Below are 18,186 nucleotides of genomic sequence, written 5' to 3' on the forward strand. Positions count from 1 at the left end.
CCAAATTCACCATCAGATCACATGTCTGTGGCCACAGCATGAAGCACAAAAATGATACATCCACTGTTTCATTCAGAATGTTTTTTCCCTTGTTTTCCTCCTCTAAAAACAATGTGCGTGTTATGGTCAGGTGCGTGTTATAGAGCGAAAAATATGGTATATGAAAAGGAATCCAGGAGCCCCTGTTTCCTGGTGTGAACTGTTGTATTTTATTTCAGTGCTTTCTTAAAAGAAAAGTAGGAACATAGGGTTAAAGTGATTCACACAGCCCCTTGACAAGGGTGGAGGCAGGTAACACTGCAGGCACATTAAACAAGTCATTGTCTCACTGCCACAAGCCATTTAAAGGGCAAAAGGAGGCCATGTCCACAAAGAAAATGACTGGATTTTGTAGTGCAGCAGGCACACTCTGGTCTGTATGAGGCTTGATAAGGGCCTTAACTTTGATGCCTCTGACAAAGTAAAAATCCACTGGTGTTGACCCATGCAATAGCACAGACTGTCTCATACTCCAGCTGGACTACAGAGCACCCTGTACAGTGGTACCTCGGGTTACATACGCTTCATGTTACATACGCTTCAAGTTACAGACTCCACTAACCCAGAAATAGTACCTCAGGTTAAGAACTTTGCTTCAGGGTGAGAACAGAAATCGTACTCCTGCAGCGTGGTGGCAGCAGGAGGCCCCATTAGCTAAAGTGGTGCTTCAGGTTAAGAACAGTTTCAGCTTAAGAACGGACCTCCAGAATGAATTAAGACCTGAGGTACCACTGTACTTTGTATAGGACGGCAGATACGCTTACATGTTCCACCAACCTCTGTCTCCCTTCCTGGGGCAGAATGCTTATTAAATGATTTCAGGATAATCAGCTGGGTGGATGGGGGTTATCCATTCTCAGCAGATAGGTGATTGAGTAGAGATTTGCATCCCTGTTGTGTTACTGAGCTGGGAAGAGAGGTTTAAAGTTCTTAGCCTGGCCCAGCACCCTGATGAGGATGCAAATCTTTTCCTCCCTGCTCATCAGATTAGTTTTCTGGTGTGTGATTTGTAGCTCAGCTCTACCATGGAGAGACACACTGCATTTTTTTCTACTCTTGTAGCAGAGACTTAAGCAGGCCAGTTTCTGTTTCACTCTACCCCACCAGATTTTCCCTTTCCCTTCCCAGCTGACACTCAATATTATGTTGCTTCTGGACAGAGGCAGCCCACCCACAAGGCAGGGTGAAGCATCTGCCTCAGGCAGTGGAAGTGTAAGAGGTGGTGTTCTGCCTGCCACACTGTTTCCGCTGCTATGAGGGGGGGCGCATTACAGTGTGCCATCGGGGAGAAGCTGAGTGGCAAGGCTTGAGGAGTGCCCCGACTCCCATCAGGTTCGGTGGGAGCCAGGGCATGGTGGTAGCAGACATTGGGGTGGGGACACAGTGGGAAGAAGAACAATTCCTGTTTCACCTCATGTGCCGAAATGGGGTGGGCCGCCCCAGCCACTGAGCAGCCTCTGTCCTCACCAAGCTATCTTGTTGTTTGTTTTTAAATGCACTTTTCATTATCCTCATCTTATTTATTTGTATCCACTTCCCCATAAGATTGGGCTCAGAGTGCCTCACAACGTCAAATGTACAGTATAACAATTCAAGAAATTAGAAACAATTATAATCATCATATTGATAAGTACAGAAAAGCAATCCATACAACGTTGTGTAAAACAATACAAATAATCTATAACCTAATTCAACAGTTTAAACTAAGCAGCGTTGCATAGAACAGGACAAATTCATTGAACAACTGAAACTAAACAGAAGAGAAAATGACAACAGTACAAAAATAGCATGGCATAGTGGTTAGAGTGTCCGACTAGGATCTGGGAAAGCAGGGTTCGAATCCCAACTCAGGCATGAAGCTTGCTGGGTGACCTTGGGCCAGTCACTGCCTCTGAGCCTAATCTACCTCATAGGGTTGTTGTAAGGCTTGAATGAGGATGGGAAGAACCATGTACGCTACCTTGAGCTTCATAGAGGAAAAGGTGAGAGATAAATGCAAATAATAATAACATATTTCTGTTTTGTACTTCTGCACACCCGAGCATTGTGTTTCACAGGGCCTCCATTTTGGCTGCTGTCCTCTTGGCACTCAACCACCTGAGCTCAGTATTACTAGGGAACATACAAAGTACTGTACAGTGGTGCCTCAGGTTACATACTCTTCAGGTTACAGACTCCGCTAATCCAGAAATAGTACCTCGGGTTAAGAACTTTGCTTCAGGATAAGAACAGAAATCGGGCTCTGGTGGCGCGGCGGCAGCAGGAAGCCCCATTAGCTAAAGTGGTGCTTCAGGTTAAGAACAGTTTCAGGTTAAGAACAGACTTGCGGAACGAATTAAGTACTTAACCCAAGGTACTTGATTACATTTCCCCAGGTACCAAGCAGTCTGTAACCTTGAGTGTAAATGTGTAACAAAGTGCTTTTTTGAACTGGTAAAACTAATTGTGAATGTGCAGAAAAGCCCATGGTATGTTTCAGCTGTGATCAGATTGTAAAATCATTTCTGACAGCTGCTCTCGTCTCTCTGAACTGTCATCACCACACAAAGTACCTGTTGCTCCAGATTCCTTTGTCTATATTCAGAGTTCTCATAATAGAAAGTTGCTCTCATAATATAAAAGTTGAAGGAAAATGGGAGGGAAACTTGAAACATCAGTTGTATAATTGATAGTCGTCTTAGGTTTCTGAATTGACGTGGGAAATAAGTGAGGACCAGTGTGATGGTATGATTCAAGTGTCTGCCTGGAATCTGGGAGACCAGGGTTCAAATCCCTACTCAGCTACAAAACTCCCTGAGTGACCTTGAGCCAGTCACTGCCTTTCAGCCTAGCCTACCTCACAGGGTTATTGTGAAGATAAAATGGGGAGGGGAAAATTCAGAAAACAGAAACAGGATGTGAGGCCAAATGGCAGTGAAATCCTTGGAGTACACATAGAGTTAGCACAGATTCTGCCTCTTTCATTTCATGGCTATGTTGCTTTGCAGTTTCGAATTATCTCTATACCTGGATGTGCATACATGTGTGTCTGCACACACATATATTCATCATGCCACTGATCTAATCCATGAAAGATTTTGTTGCTGTCGCAGCTGTCAGCTACCCTTACTGGCTGATATTTCATAGTTACACATTGCCACCTGCTGACTGCTGCTGCAGTAACTCACATAGAAGACTTGAATTCACTTCTTTGCTCAGAAGGTTGGGTGGCACTGAGGGCTCAAAAGGGGCCAAAATTAACACCAATGTCTCAACAAATGAAACTGATCTGTAGAAAATGTAACTTGAAAAAAGAGACATTGCACATACTTTTGTAAACCAGGAAATCTTTAATAAAAATGCATTTTTAAAAAAGAGGGGCCAAAAATTCAAGACTATTCCACATATTGTGGGTGATTAGTGCTAATGAGTGGCAAAACAGGAAGACCTCAGAAGTTTGTAAGCTTGAAAAGATAAGTGTCAACCTTCTGGCCAGCAGCGTTTAGCTTTTGTTTTTGAAGCATGGTCATAATAAGCTGCCCTGTATAATTAAACAAAATCCTGTTTGAGCCTCCCAAACCAAAGCCCAATTCTACTGCTAAGGAGATCAAAGGCAGAAGCTTCAAAATCGTCCCCTGGTGGCCCTACAAGTTATTGAAGACAGCAGAGATCCACAACTAGGGACCCACCAAATGCAGCTCCCCAGATATGCAATATGACATACTAAGGACTTGACTCCCCCTTCATTTTTGTACAAACAGCGCTGCTTTAAGTTCTATTGGGAGTTGGAACCCTGGGACCCAGAGTGGCACCAAAACTAGGAGGTTGCAGTACTGGCACTAGTCAAGTTGACTGTAATTTGTTTTAATTGATTTTAGTGTTGTATTTTGAAACGGTGGTGACTCACCCTAGGTCCTTAGGGCGAAGGGCAGGTGAGAAATCAAACAAATCACCACCACCACAACCACTTCAAGTCTCAGTCACACATCCAATTCACACTTCACTGTTTGGATAGTGACAAATTAGCAGGCCGCCTCCCAGCTTAATGAAAAGAAACCAAAACTGCTCTAGAAATCACAGTGCTGGCAAAACATCTGCACTTAGGCTGTAGAAGCAAGAAGTCCGAAACCACAGAATATCTCATAGTTTATTTTGGGTTGGTTCCCCCCCCCCCCCCCGTAGGTGAAAACCTAATTTGTCTGATAAAAGAGGAGTTTGACGACATAGGCTGTTGCCTAAGAAAACTCATGCCACACAAACAAGCAACAACCCCAAATAGTTTCTAAAGTGTAACCCACTTTTCTTCCTCAAATTTAGTCAGGTCAGGAAGGGTCATAGATCTCTCCTGGTGCTGGAGCGGCCTCAACAGGCCAGCCTTTGTGAGTCATGCTTTTGCAAAACAATGTTTGAGACTAGCCCATGGCTCCAGAGAACCCTGCTAGCTAGTCATGTGTTTTGCATTACACAGTGACATCTCACACCATTGCTCTAAACCAATGGGTCCCAATTAGCTAATTACTGAGGACACCCTATTTTTCAAAAGCCAAGCCACAGACTCCCTACTTTTGAAAATTTAGATAACTCTATGGTAAGTTACCTGTGCAAAGCAATTTTTTGAAGAAAATGTGAGGTAGCCCCTAATAAGCAAAGTATTTTAGTATACTCTAAAAAACAGACCATAAAATTTGTGATATTACCACAAATTGCCTACCCCAGACAGCAGGAAAAACTTGTCTCCATTGCTCCACTACAACTGAATAAATGAAAAGCAATTGTGTCCCTAACTTGCAAGTGTTCTGTATGCAGCAGGCTTTTTATATGAGAGTATAATAATAACTATGATTTATTATTTATACCCCGCCCATTTGGCTGGGTTTCCCCAGCCACTCTGGGGATTTCAATAGTATTCAAACATGCTATTCCCTACGTGTAATCTGAGATGCAAAACTTAGTAGCATATGGTTCCGCTGAAGGATCTTGCACCTTCAAGACATAGGTGAAGGCTTGGTCAGGGCTTGATAAAGTTTTGGTGAAGACTGAGTAGAAAACAGCTGGAATTTTGTAATGTTGGTAATAGTAGAAGTAATAATAATAATAATAATAATAATTTATTTATTTATTTAGTCCTCCTGTGCCCAAGTTTCATCCCTGGCTTAAAGAGATTAATTGGTTTAATATGGTACCGTACATATTTGGAGTGAGGTTTTTATTCTTGCTGATTACCCAATAGGAACAACCAACTTTTTAATTTACAGTATTAGGATTCTGCCATACATCTGTTTCCTTCCACCCCCAAATGTAGCCACATAGCTTCCCACAAAAAACAAGAAAACTGGTATTTAGCGGCTGATATATCATGGTGTTGAAAAGAAAGTATGGTGGTACCTCAGGTTACATATGCTTCAGGTTACAGACTCCGCTAACCCAGAAATATTATCTCGGGTTAAGAACTTTGCTTCAGGATAAGAACAGAAATTACATGGTGGCGGAGCAGCGGCAGCAGGAGGTCCCATTAGCTAAAGTGGTGCTTCAGGTTAAGAACAGTTTCAGGTTAAGAACAGACTTCCAGAACGAATTAAGTTCTTAACCCGAGGTACCACTGATTCGCCCAGCCCTAGCACTAAACTACATCATCAGAGGGTGAGCTGTTGTGCTAATCACAGTGGCAATTTGCTAAGCTAATTCCTGTGTTGGACTTCCAAGATGAGTCATGAATCCCAAATTCATAAGGCAAGATTCACTGAAAACCCCACCTACAAGCAGTGGGAGGGCCCTCAAAACTTGATAGCCGTAGAAAGCAATTGGAAGTTATTTTCAGTTAAAAAGCAGAGAGCAAGGGGAAGGAACCCCTTACATTTTTTAAAATAAGCACGTGAGCAGTTTGCACTCTCCCCCCCCCCCCATTCCCCTCCAGTCACAAGAGCTGAAAAACTGTGTCAGAGGTTTGTGCCCAATCTCAGTTCACTTGCCATCCAGCAATTCTTTCACCACGTTTTCCCCCTGCCAGCAAGCAGGCGCTGGTTATCAGCAGAGGCTGGATGATCTGTGGAAAGCTTTCATGGTGCAGTTAACAAGATAAGTGAGTCCCTGTCAGGGGATGGTGCTGCGGACCCCCTGGGTGTGTTCCTTGGACCCCTAATTGGGAGCCACTACTTTAAACAATAACTGTGTGTTATTACAACAGCTTGCTGCCATTTGCTTCTAATTGGTTTTCCCATTTGCTGACTTGAGCACTGGGTGAAATGGGCCTCTCTGCTTTTCCTGAGCCCTTTATCCTGCCTGATGGATTCTCCCATGGGAACAAGAGAGAGCATGGAAAGGTATTTGCTAAGCCTAGCAGAGCCTACCTGTCTCACAGCTACACATCCCAGGGTGGGTCAGGTGAGCCTAACTGGCTGTGGTGCCTGTCGGTGGGCATAGTGCCACTACAGCACCTGAGGATGAGTGTGCAGTGGGTGAGTCTGCAGGGCGTTTTGCTCGTGGGTGTGTGGAACAAGATTTCAGGTGGTGTCAGTGGAAGCGTTGCTCAGATAATTTCAGCTTTGGCAACAAACAAAAAATTTCTTCCTGGAAGTGCAGACATTGCTTGAGTGAATCCTGAGCAAGATGTTCTAGGGAGCCATCATAATGTACATATTTTAATTGTTTTATATCCGGATTATTTATTGTGCTTAACTTAACAGAGTACAAATTTAACCTATATAGATTTGCATGTTCTCGGTTGCTTTTTATGTCCATATTTCTGGTCTGTGAGTGTAATGAATCGATTCATTCATTCATCATAATTATCTGTAGGGTTCATATATTTTTTCATGAGTTATCATGGCAGTGGTTGAAAAGCCTAGTAGTTGTTTTTTAAAACAAGACTGGAATATAGCTTGAGGGTTAAAAAAATGCTTTATTTGCCACATCACGGATGAAAAATGTTCATCATAACCTTGAGCCTTCGAGTGTTTTTCTGAAGACTCTTGCAGCACCAGTACTCCCATTCCATGATGCAGAGAAACTGCACTGTGCACGTGTTGAATGTGGACTGTGTGAAGCCGCCCCGTCAAGGAAGCCCGACCGGCTCGGACATCCCGCTGCCAAGAAGCCTGTAAAGCTTCAGACTTTCCTACCCGCGACGTGGCTGCTCGCCTTTCTGTTGCCTGAGACTCATCCTTATTCACCATCCCCGGGGGAGACAAGGGTGGGCGCGGCGCTGCAACAAGGGGCGCAGCGCGCCAGAATGATTCGAGCCTCCAGCTCTGCAGGGCCAGCGGCGCCCACGTGTACCGCGGGGTGGGAGGGGGGAGAGAGAAGCAGAGTAAGCGGGAGTCCATATAAGGCGAGGCGGGGGCGGGGCTTGAGATCGGAGCGACGCAGGCGCTAGCCAATGGGGGCTTGGCCAAATGTGCCAGCTCTGGAGAGCGCGTCTGGTCGCTGCTTGCAAAGTTGCGAGCGAGCCGAAGAGCCCGGAGTGCAGTTGGACGGTGGGGAGCGCGGGTGCCTCCGCTGCCGCCATGGGAGCTGGTGAGTGGGTGACGTGGGGGGCTGTCTGCCCGGGGGCCCCTTGGAGGTATCGCCTGCCTTGCCTCGGAGCTGGTTGGCGAGGCGCCCTCCAGGTTATTGCCCCCTTGGAGAGCCGCTTTGGGCGCTGCTGCCTGCCTCCCTATTTCCCCTCTGGGACACCGAGGCCTCGGGAGGATGAGAGGAAAGATTGGGGCTGGCACCCCTCCCGGTCCCAAGGGATCTCCCCCCCCCCGTGGGGAGAGGCCGTGAGGACTAGACACTCAGGAAACAGAGAGGCGTTTTCTTCTCTGTGGGGGTCTGGTTTGTTTGGCAGGGCTTAAGCTGAACCATTCCTCACAACCGGAATCTCTCGTGAGTGTTAAGGAGGCATGGGAAGGAATAAATGGAGGGCGCCTGAGCGTGTGCAGAGTGCCTTCTCTGCAAGCCCGGGATTCAAAGAGAGAAAGAGAGTGGTAGGGATTTTCAAAGTTCGTAAACATGCCCAGATAAAATGCTAGTGGCTGCTTGGCAGATACTTGGGATGCCTTTATAAGCTGGTTTGCCTTGCTGCTCTTAAATAATCTGTGTAATAGGGTGCGTAACTGGTGTTTTATACATAATAACAGTACTTGTTAATGATAGTACCGAAAGGAAGTTCTAATTTGCACAGCGCATAAACGATGGGATTTACTGTCACAAGATGTGGTGAAGGCTACCAGCCTGGATGCTTTCTGAGGGGATTCGACAAATAAATGGAAGATAAGAGTAGCAATGGCCACTTGTCATTATGGCTGTTTAATATCTCCAGGACTGGAAACCCTGTGACTTTGAATATCACTTGTTGGAGAATAATGGCCAGAAAAGGCTACTGCACTAGTGTTGTGTGAGCTTCACATAGGCATCTTTTCAGGCACTGTGAGAAACAGGATGCTGGACTGATCCTGCTTCATAAGTTATTATATTAGCTTAATTGTAATTGCTCAGTTTTGAAGTATTACCAGTTCAGGCAGCCAAATAGGGTGTTATAAAGGAAAATGTTTTGCTATGAGTCTTTTGACTATCCTAAATAATCAGGGCAGACATATGCCTTGCTTATTTGGGAATTTGTACGTGCTTGTGGTGTTTGAGCCCTGACAGTTCACATGTGTACCATGCTGGTCTTACACCCATGCACTCCTCTCCCAATGATAGTAGTGAGCTCTGCTGTCAGTGCGGGTTGGTGGTGGAAAAAGTTGACTGATTTCTCCAGGAATGCCTTCTGTCCTTCCAGTATACAGTAGTTGGGAACTTGGAATTTTGCTTGTGCATCTAGCCCCAAATTAATAAAAAGTCACTGACCACCACAGTGTTGTCGTCAAAGGAATATTTTGCTAATTCTTCTTACTGGGGTTGCCAAAATGGAAAATGTATCCCAAGTCTACCCTGATATTGAACTCCAGTACTATAGCATGTTAGGATGCCATATATGTTATTATTCTTGTGGTTCAAAATTGTCATATAGTCCACTGAACAAATGTTTAAAGTGGGGATTTTCAGAGTCTCCAGAATCCTTTTTGAAATACAAATGCTGGTGTCGTCTGAGGAAGATTTATCACTCTGGATTAAATGGAGGCAGGTGACAGCTTTCTGAGTGAAGGTGAAGCCAACACTCTTTGCTCTAACATCTGTGCAAACTTAATAGGTTTGGGTTGGAGGAGAGTCAAAGTGTCTAAACAGTGGATTCCCCCCTCCCCGCACTGTTTTGAAGCAGTTTCACAGCAAAACCAGGAAATGGAGTAATGGTGTCCTGTGACCTTTTATTATATTTAGGAGAGAATGACAATGGTTCTTTTCCTAATAGAGAAACAAAGGGAAAATGTTGGATCAGGAGTTTTGAATAATGCCGCAACAGCCTGGTTGAGGGGTCAAAAGGGACAGGACTTTTATTGAGTTGTCAGACTCTTCAGCCTGCTGAGGGGGTATCTGTGAGCCTGGATACTAGGTCTGCAGTTATGAATGTGAAGAGCAGACAAATGCAACTCTCAATACTGTGCTGGTAGGAAAGATATATTGTTTAGCTGTGTGGAGCTTTCAAACAACAGAGGAAGAACTGAGGCTTTTCCTGGCTTTGGGAGCTGTTTACAGGAAAAGATGTGAAAGTTTTCTGTCCTTTCAAAAAATGCAGAAATATTTTTTTCTTTCTTTTCATATGTACACCTGTCGGTTAAAAGAAATATGGGGAGATGGAGGGAAATCCCTGTTTTGTTGGCACTGGATTGGCTTGGAAAGTCAGATTTTCTCTCTATATATACCGTATTTTTGACCCCATTACAAGGTTTGAGGTGATGTGGTGGTAGATCTTCTTGAAGATTACCAATGTCAGAAACAGGTAAGGTTATTTGCTATCTAAATTGCAGACCTATACACATTTACTTGGGAATAAGCCAGCATTTATTCCCATATCAACTTCCCATTCTTTAAGATCTGATTACTTTTTCCATGTTCCTCTTCCATCAGAGGTGCAAATACCATGTATAAGGGAGAGGGCTTTCTTGGCAGTGACAACTTAGTTATGGAATGCACTCTTCAAAAAGGATCACCTGGCACCAACACTGCTATCATTTTGGCAGCCAGACTTGTAAATAAACCCACAAAAGTTGCTAGTCTGCAAAACCTTTTTTAAAAAAAAAAAAATTACCACCGTGCTGCAGACTGGGAAAGGGGATGGAGATAGTGCTGTCCCTCCTGCAGTAAACCACTACACTTTGTGCTAGGTACACAGGAGGGAGAGACAGAGCACTAGGTGCCTCTTCCACCAGCCTGCACACCCATCTGCAAGCAATTCCATGCATATTCCTGCATCCAGTTCCTTCTTACCTCACCTCTGGCTACCAGGCTACTGTTTAAATGCAAAGCACTCCCTAATTAAAAATAAATAAATACTCAGATGTTTTAATAGATTTTATTGACTTAATTGTGCAAGTTGTAGTCTCTTTTAAATTTTATCTGCTGTTTAATTGTGTTTTTTTATGCTGCAAATACTGCCTAGAATTTTGGTATGATGGAAGAGTGGTATAGAATCATTTGAATTTAATGAATAAAGTCCCATTTGATTACTGGGACTTACTTATGTAAATGTACAATGGATCAAAATATAATTGGACAAAGTAGTTTAGCATTTTTAACAACTATCTCCTTGCTGAGAGGTAGAGCAAAATTATTGGTACTTTTGCATTTGGGAACTGAGACTGAAGAGAGGGTCTATGAGTTCATAGTACAGTGAAGATTCAAAGCTAGTTTTCCTGGGTCAAGTCTGGCTGGCTTTGTGTGCCCTTTTGAAATAGCCTGTGAAACATCCTTCATAATCACCATTTGTTTGTAGCTTTAGCAATATTGTGTTTCTGTTGTGGGTGATGCCTGCATTGCTGCTTTATCTCTTTCATTGGAAAACTGGTTTGTTCATCTGCGGAGAACACTTAAAATGGCAAGGCTGCTTATTCTGCAAAATGTATATGCACAGCCACTCGATCTCCCCTTCCATTCACGAGCAATTTTCCAGTTGAGTGGCTGTAGTTGAGGTTTGCAGCACCTGTGCTGGGATGACCGGTTTAAAGAATACGCCATTTCTATGGATCGTGGAGGTTCTTCTTCCATTATTAGCTTGTGGTACCAGTCTCACAAAACTGTTACATTTCGAATTCCCTAAGGATTTTGCAGTCCAGAGACAGATTGCTCTGATCTGCCACATCATGGATTGGCAAGATTAACCCCTGCTTAGACATACAGATGTGTTTTACTGGGAATTAGATGCTGTGATGGATTTAAGTGACTCATGATGGTGTTATGATAGCATTTGACTCTGATATCTTATTTTTTAAAAGGTTTGCTATTCCAGTGTGATATGAGAAATCAGCATTCAGAATCAGTGACCTTTTATGCGTGCTTGTGAAAGGAGACCTGCAAGCAGTGGCTGTCTCTAATTTTTGTGTTTGCAGTGTTGAGTGTTAAGATTGTTGGAAGATGAGCTGAAGAAGCTTCTTCTTCTTTTACACCTGAAGCATTGCTGTGGGAGAAGTGGCAACCCTGCACCCTTCCTTCAAAATAAGGGTTTCACTCCCACCCGCTGTCAAGTCCTCTTTAGAAGTTTGCACTCCTTCAGGACTGGCCCCAACAATAGGCAGATTGAGGCAGTTGCCTCAGGTTGCAGATGCTGGAGGTAGCATGATGGCAGCAGCTTTCCCTGGCTATTTCTTCTCAGAATCCTCTCAGCTGAGTCTCCTGGCCATTCCCATCCTCCACATTTAGGGTGCTGGAAGCAGCAATGCTTGCTGGTTGCTGTCCTGGGCTCGCTTTCAGTCTTGCCTCATCAACTTCTCCCAATACATCACAGAAAGTGCCATTGGGAAGGCCTGTGATTGAGCTAGTAGGAAGAGAGGCGGCCAGGCCTCTCTAGGAGGTTTCTTGTGTGTAGATGCATTTCTCTGCTCCTGCTATGTATTCTGGCACTGCTGCTGCATTGCAAAATCTGTTTGAGTGAGAAGCATCAGGCGTCAGATGGAGCAGTGAGCAAGCCATAGTGAAGTATTGGAGGACAGAGCTGCGTGTGTTGTGTGTGAACTGTCGTACACCCCTCCCTAAGCTAACCTGCTGCTTTCAAGTATGTTGAATGATGCTGTCCCATCACCAGTATTGAGGCAAGATTCAATTGTCAGCCCAGGTAGCTGCTCTACATGGAACTGGGCGTTATCTTGTCCTTCACCTCCAGCAGCAAAATGTCCTGGGCTTCTATACACATTCTTCTATCTTCACCACATTTGCAAGATTAGGATGATAAGGTTGTTGGATCTGGCCACAGGGCTGGCCCAGGACATTTGGCAGCCCTAGACAAAACCAAAAATGCTGCATGCCAATGCATGCACACTGCTGTACACACACTGTCTGTGGTGAGCAAGGGACTAAAAAGAGGTGTGCAGCAGGCAGGCATTTGTGTGGGTGTGCAGGCAGATCCACCGTCCTAGGCAACCGCCTCACCCCACCTCTTGAATACCAGTTTTAGGATACTATTTCCCTTCTCCCATCTTTTGCCCCACGTCCATCTTCTTGCCTGTAGAGTTAAGCACTCCACCCCATCTGTTTAGGGGGATTGATGACCAAAGTCTGACAAAATCACTTTTGCTCTGTGACCTTCCTTGCTGGTGCAGTGCAGCTGTCGTCTTGTGCTGAACTGTGAGAAACAGTCACTCCAGTATGAGTTCACATTTGCCATTAGCATAATTTCCTTAGAGAGAAAAGCAGAAAGATCTCCTTAGACTCCATAAACCAGGGCTGGGGAACCTGAGGCCCTCCAGATGAAGTTCTGTTGCATGGACAGTGTTCTGCCCATTAACTACCAACACTTTCTAGTGAAAGTGCTGTGCACTTTTTATCTCTTCATCCTGCAACTATGATTCAGAAATAAGCGGCTCTTACTCCCATATAAGTGTGCAGAACATTGCAGACAGGTAGTCTTCAAGTGCATGATCTTTCTTTGTGTCCTTGCATATGTGTACACAGAGCTAAGCAAAAATCTACTCATCTAACTGTAGCTCCTTTCTCTCCTAGCAGGAATAGTTTGTGGGATGAAAGGTTTTGGATTTTGCTCTTAGTATAAAGTGTGTGTTTATTTGCACATTGAGATGTTTTAACTGATATAGTAGCAACCAAACAGTGTTCATATTTGTACGGAGGGAGAGTACATGGATTACAGAATAGGAAATGTGATTTAAATCAGTTTGATCTTTTCTGGAAATTTCCTTGCAGCTTGTTCTTGGGAGGAGCCAGTAACCCTAGAATGTGAGGGCAAGGATGATGCTCAGAAGAAGCTGTGCAGGATGACTTGTGTAACATGCTTCCACAGTACCATAAGACCCTATTGTGTTGTGTGTTCCCCTGGGAGAGCCCAGCCCTGCAAGTTTGTATCGATATAGATTCCAAGAGGTTGTGTTGTCTCAATGAAGTGCTTCCTTTCTGCTGTTTTGTGTCAACTGTAAATCTCTAGGCTCTTTGCCAAAGTATTAGCCTGAATCTGCCCTGGCCTACTGACAGGAGGGAAAGGGTGTTAGCTAGCTAGCTGGATTGCTTTATATTCCTGTTCATATCACAGCTTGGAGCAGCAGAGAGCCAGCTTTCTCTCTGTGTGGTAGGGTTTTCCCTCTTCCAAGAGGCTCATAGCAGAGTGAACTGGGAAATGATACCTCTGTCAGTTAGATCCTTTGCTGCTTTTAGAAATAACATATTTTCTCTTTGCATTTTGTTTTCTATTTTATTTTAAATAGTCAAACTTTATACTTCTGGGGAGCAGGATAAGAGAAATTTAGTAGAATTTTCCTTCTCTGGAACACATTTTAAACTGGTTCCTCAATTAGCTTTTTTCTGTATCCTAGAATTGACATTTCTGTCTTGGGGCCAAACTACACATGGCATTAATCACTTGGTTTTACACTGAGTGCAGGATTTTTCTTGTATAAATGTTTAGTGTGGTATTCTGATGGGGACCCTGCAGTGGGCCGTGGGTGGGGCAGGGTTTTAGCTTTCTCTCTAATGGGATATTTTTCTCTGTGCAAATTGCACTTGTGGGGCTCCAGATGTGATCTGTGACTCCAGGGTGTGGCAGAGGGTGAAGAGCCCACTCCCAAGTTCTGCTCAGAATTAGGTCCCCCATACTGGCTGTTTCTGCAGGAAAAACCATACACTCAAAAGAAGTAAAACTATATACGTATATAAAATCTATTTAAAACCAATAATCACAATAAAACCAATAAAAGTTTAGTCCTTATTGTGCTACTTCCTGCCTGCTATGGGATTGAAGTGAGAATTAAGCACTTTTTTCTTTTCTTTGGGTAGTGCCTGAATAACTTAGGTCCATGGGAACATAGGAAACCGACTAAGTCAGACCATTTGACCATCTAAATCTACAATGACTGGCCATAATTCTCCAGGGTTTCAAGCACTGAGTCTCTCTTTGCTTTACGTGGAAATGCTTGGGATCAAACAGGGGATCTTCTGCTTGCAAAACAGATACTCTACCATTGAGCTTTGTCCTTTCTCCAGTACCCATGGCTTGGCTCGATTCTTTTCACTGCTTGTCACTCTTGTGAAACTGCCTCACAGTTGGGGCTCCTTGGTTACCTGTGAGACACATGGCCTTTCGACAAAGAGAACTAGAGCTTTGTCCTCAAGCTAAGCAAGTGCTGGAATTCCATGTGCAAGCCAAGGCTGAGGATGCACCGGTTTCTTTTCCTCTGCAAGCAGGTGCCCCTCCAGCCCCAAGCCTAGCTAGGCAAAGGTCAGGCTTGCTGTTCCTGCCTCTGAGCCAGTGACCTACTTTGTAGATGGGAGAGCTGTATATGCTTGTGTTCCGCTCCCTCTGGAGTGAGAGGAAAGCCAGACATGGAGGACCCACCCCTCATTATTAATGTCTGCAATCCAAGCTGTTGGTTTCTCAGTTTTCTGCTTAAGACTAAGAACTCTTTTGCAAGAGTCTTCACCAAGACTTCCTTGACTAGGGAACAGAAGCTGCCCTCGAATAAGCACAGAAATTTCTGCATAGACTAGGATAGCCAGGTGCCATGAAGGAAAGGGCTCTGATAAACTTAGATAATTGTGTAGGAGGGAGCTTTGAAAAAAAGCAGCATTCCTCATTTTTGAAGTACTGTGACCTTGCAAGAAGCATCTGCTGAAATCCAGAGAGAAAGAGAAAGCAGTTTCTCAGTACAAAGAGGCAGGGACTAGTGGTTACTAGTAGGAAACAGAAAACATTGCATAATAAAGTGCTCTTGCTTTTGGGACACTGAAAATTATTCTCTGGTTACATTGAGGCCAATTGTTTTTAGCATTGTATCATCTATGGTTGTCAACTTGTCCTCCCCCCTTTAATCTGACAAGTTTCTTGCCAACCAGAAGGAGCTCAACAGGTGTCACTTTCCTGGATCTCAAAATATATGTGCAGCAAAAAGCCCCCACCCCTTTGGTGGTAGTCACAGAATGTTTTGTCAGTGACAGCGGAGACAGCCATCAACCCTATTTGCAATTTCATTGAAAGGTGATCCAGTTGTGGACTCACATTTTCCACTTTTAGGACACGTGCAAACTTTCAAATTGAATCAGACCTAGGAGCAATAAATTCTTCCTATTTATTTCTAGAGAAACCAGCTGTATGGCAGAGTACTGATTAGGTGGCTCTTGTGACAATCAATCATTTCCCTTCCATTTCCTTATCAAGCTGTGCAGTTTACTAATTAGCTGGTCCTTGTACGATGCTTCTAAACTGTCATTATGTTAGGTGGGATTCAACCACATACCAGTAAATTTGGATTAAAGCTGACTTGGAACTCTCATACAACTAGCCTACTTCCCCAAAAAAGATCAGAGTGTTTGTGATAAGGAAAGTAACAGTAAAGTCCACTGCAAAGTGTGAGATAACTCTTTCTTTGACACAATGTCATTTTTCCTGGCCAGAAATAAGTCAGAATGAATGCTCATTACACAGCCAAGGTTGTCTATTCTCCTTGTAAACAGATCAGGGTGAATACTCAATAAACAGGTCATTCGAAAACACATATAGAACCACAGAGTTGAAAGAGGTCTTGTAGTCCCTCTAAGCTTAACACAGGAAATCCAGAGATGTTAACAGATGTTCATCTTTGGCTTGAAGACCTCCAGTAAAGAACATTTCACCATGCCTCTAGGTAACTGTCAAGATCCTGTAACCTTCAGTAAGTTTCTTCTGATGTCAAACCAAAATCTACTTGTAGCTTAAGGTGATTGGAACAAATCCTGTTCTCTGGGCAGCAGAGTACAAGTATTTGCCCTGTTTTGTGTGTCAGTTCTTCAAGAGTTTGAAGAGTACTATTATGAGTCTTCCTCCCCTCATGTCTTCTCTCCTCCAGGCTAAAGGTACCCAGTCCCTTCATAGGATTTCTTTTCCATACCACTGGCCATCTTTGTTGCTGTCCCTTGGCCCTGTTCCCATTTGTTTATACCATTCTTAAAGTGCAGCACCCAAGACTAGACACAGTGTTCCAGATGGAGCCTGACCAGTGCAGAATAAAATGGACCTTTTACTTCCTGTGACTTGTAATCTGTGGCACAAGGGCACTCCTCACTGTTACCCAGAACATGCTTCCATCAAAAAATAAAATAGGTTTTTATTAAGGCATCAAATAAATATTTAAATACAGGTGCTTTAATAATAATAATAATTGTTTGACTAAAACCTTCAGGGAGATGTGAATATCCACACTGGAGCTATAACCAGATACCTGTGTCAGTAGAGGAGCAAAGGCAGGGAGAAGCACAAAGCAGAAAAACCCACAGTGACTGTTGGAGGGAGGGTTTGTCTTAGTTCTTAATGGGTGTTGCAGGAAATGGAGAGAGTTGCAGGCACTCTTTCCCACCCGCTTGGTCTGGTGGTCTCTCCTTCCCCTGGCCAGCACTCCATGCCCATTGAGCATGCTCAGTTCTCATTGGGCTATCTTTCCTCCTTCTCTCTCTCTCTCTCTCTCTCTCTCTCTCTCTCTCTCTCCCTCCCTCCCTCCCTCCCTCCCTCCCTCCCTTCCTTCCTCCATTTGGGTTTGGGTGGGGTGGGTGCCCCTGTACCCAATCCCAACTACATGAAAAGTTTAAATATCTCACTGTATCTCTCTGGGCAACGCTCCCTTCATTGGCTGTCAACATTTAAAAATAGATTTTCATTGTGAACCTGGGAGTGACCTTTCCAGACAGTTGGATGGTTCCTATATTCTCTTGTTCCAGCCACTTTTCGCTATTTTTTTAAAAAAATCCTGCTTTTCAGTCATTTTCTTTTCTCCTCCATTTGCCATTTTTCTGTGTAAGTGTAAATAAGTATAAAGCAAACTGTTACAGCTTAAACCCAGTCACATACTGCATAGTGTCCTGTATTTACTGTATCTAGGCACAGTGATTTAACCATCCCCTGCCTCCTTAAGAACAATCCAGGGTCCCAAGTCCGCCTCCCTTCTTTTCCTTGACCTAGGAGAAACCCTGCTGCAGGCCTGCATTAGGAGCCTTGCCAGGGAGTTGCATCAAACCCTGCTAAAAGTTGCTGACACCTGTGAGGAGCCTGCATTTAGTTAACAAGGATTCAACAGACAGCGCATTGTGGAATTTTGGAATACTTTCCAAAGAGCAGTGAGCTGATGGACAATGTGGAGGAAGCAAGAGTCCAGAGGGAGAGAACTGGGGCCTTGCGGTAAAAACGTTGGATGCTGCCCAGAAACTTTAAAATTTGCCTTTTGAAATCAGTGAAAACTGAAGAGCACAGTTAAGTGCTCACGCTTCACTGATTTCCACAGGACAAGTTCAGCAGGAAAAAGTCAAGCTGTAGATTTGCTTTCTCTTTCCTGCATGGGAAGTTCTGTGGCATTTTCTGCTGTCATGATGTGATGGGGGAGGTTCTGTGGCTGTTGAATCTACTGCGGTCTCTGGCTCTGGGTCTAAGGGCAGAGAGTGTCAGGTGTGTGACGGAACAGGGAGGGGGAATCGATGGGTGATGAATTCTGGGGGAGGAACGTTGGGATTAGAGCCGAAACCAGTTCTATCCCTACTTAGTGCCCCAGATGAGTCACTCTTCCTGTGCCCACACCTTTGCTGGGGATGAGTGAAACAGGGTGTTTCTTATGGGCTGTCTATTTACAAACA

The 18,186-nt window shown here is 44.2% G+C and overlaps 1 protein-coding gene across 1 annotated transcript in view; it reads left to right on the forward strand.

Moving 5' to 3' along the window:
* The first annotated feature begins 7,422 nt into the window (after nucleotides 1-7,422).
* Nucleotides 7,423-18,186, forward strand: part of DENND2C (DENN domain containing 2C) — a 55,232-nt gene continuing 44,468 nt past the window's right edge. Inside the window, exon 1 of the mRNA XM_083746001.1 lies at nucleotides 7,423-7,530. The gene's annotated coding sequence lies outside the window, so the exon portion shown is untranslated. The remainder of the gene's footprint in view (nucleotides 7,531-18,186) is intronic.

This window comes from Podarcis gaigeae (genome assembly GCF_964106915.1).
Source record: "Podarcis gaigeae genome assembly, chromosome: 6".
NCBI lineage: Eukaryota > Metazoa > Chordata > Lepidosauria > Squamata > Lacertidae > Podarcis > Podarcis gaigeae.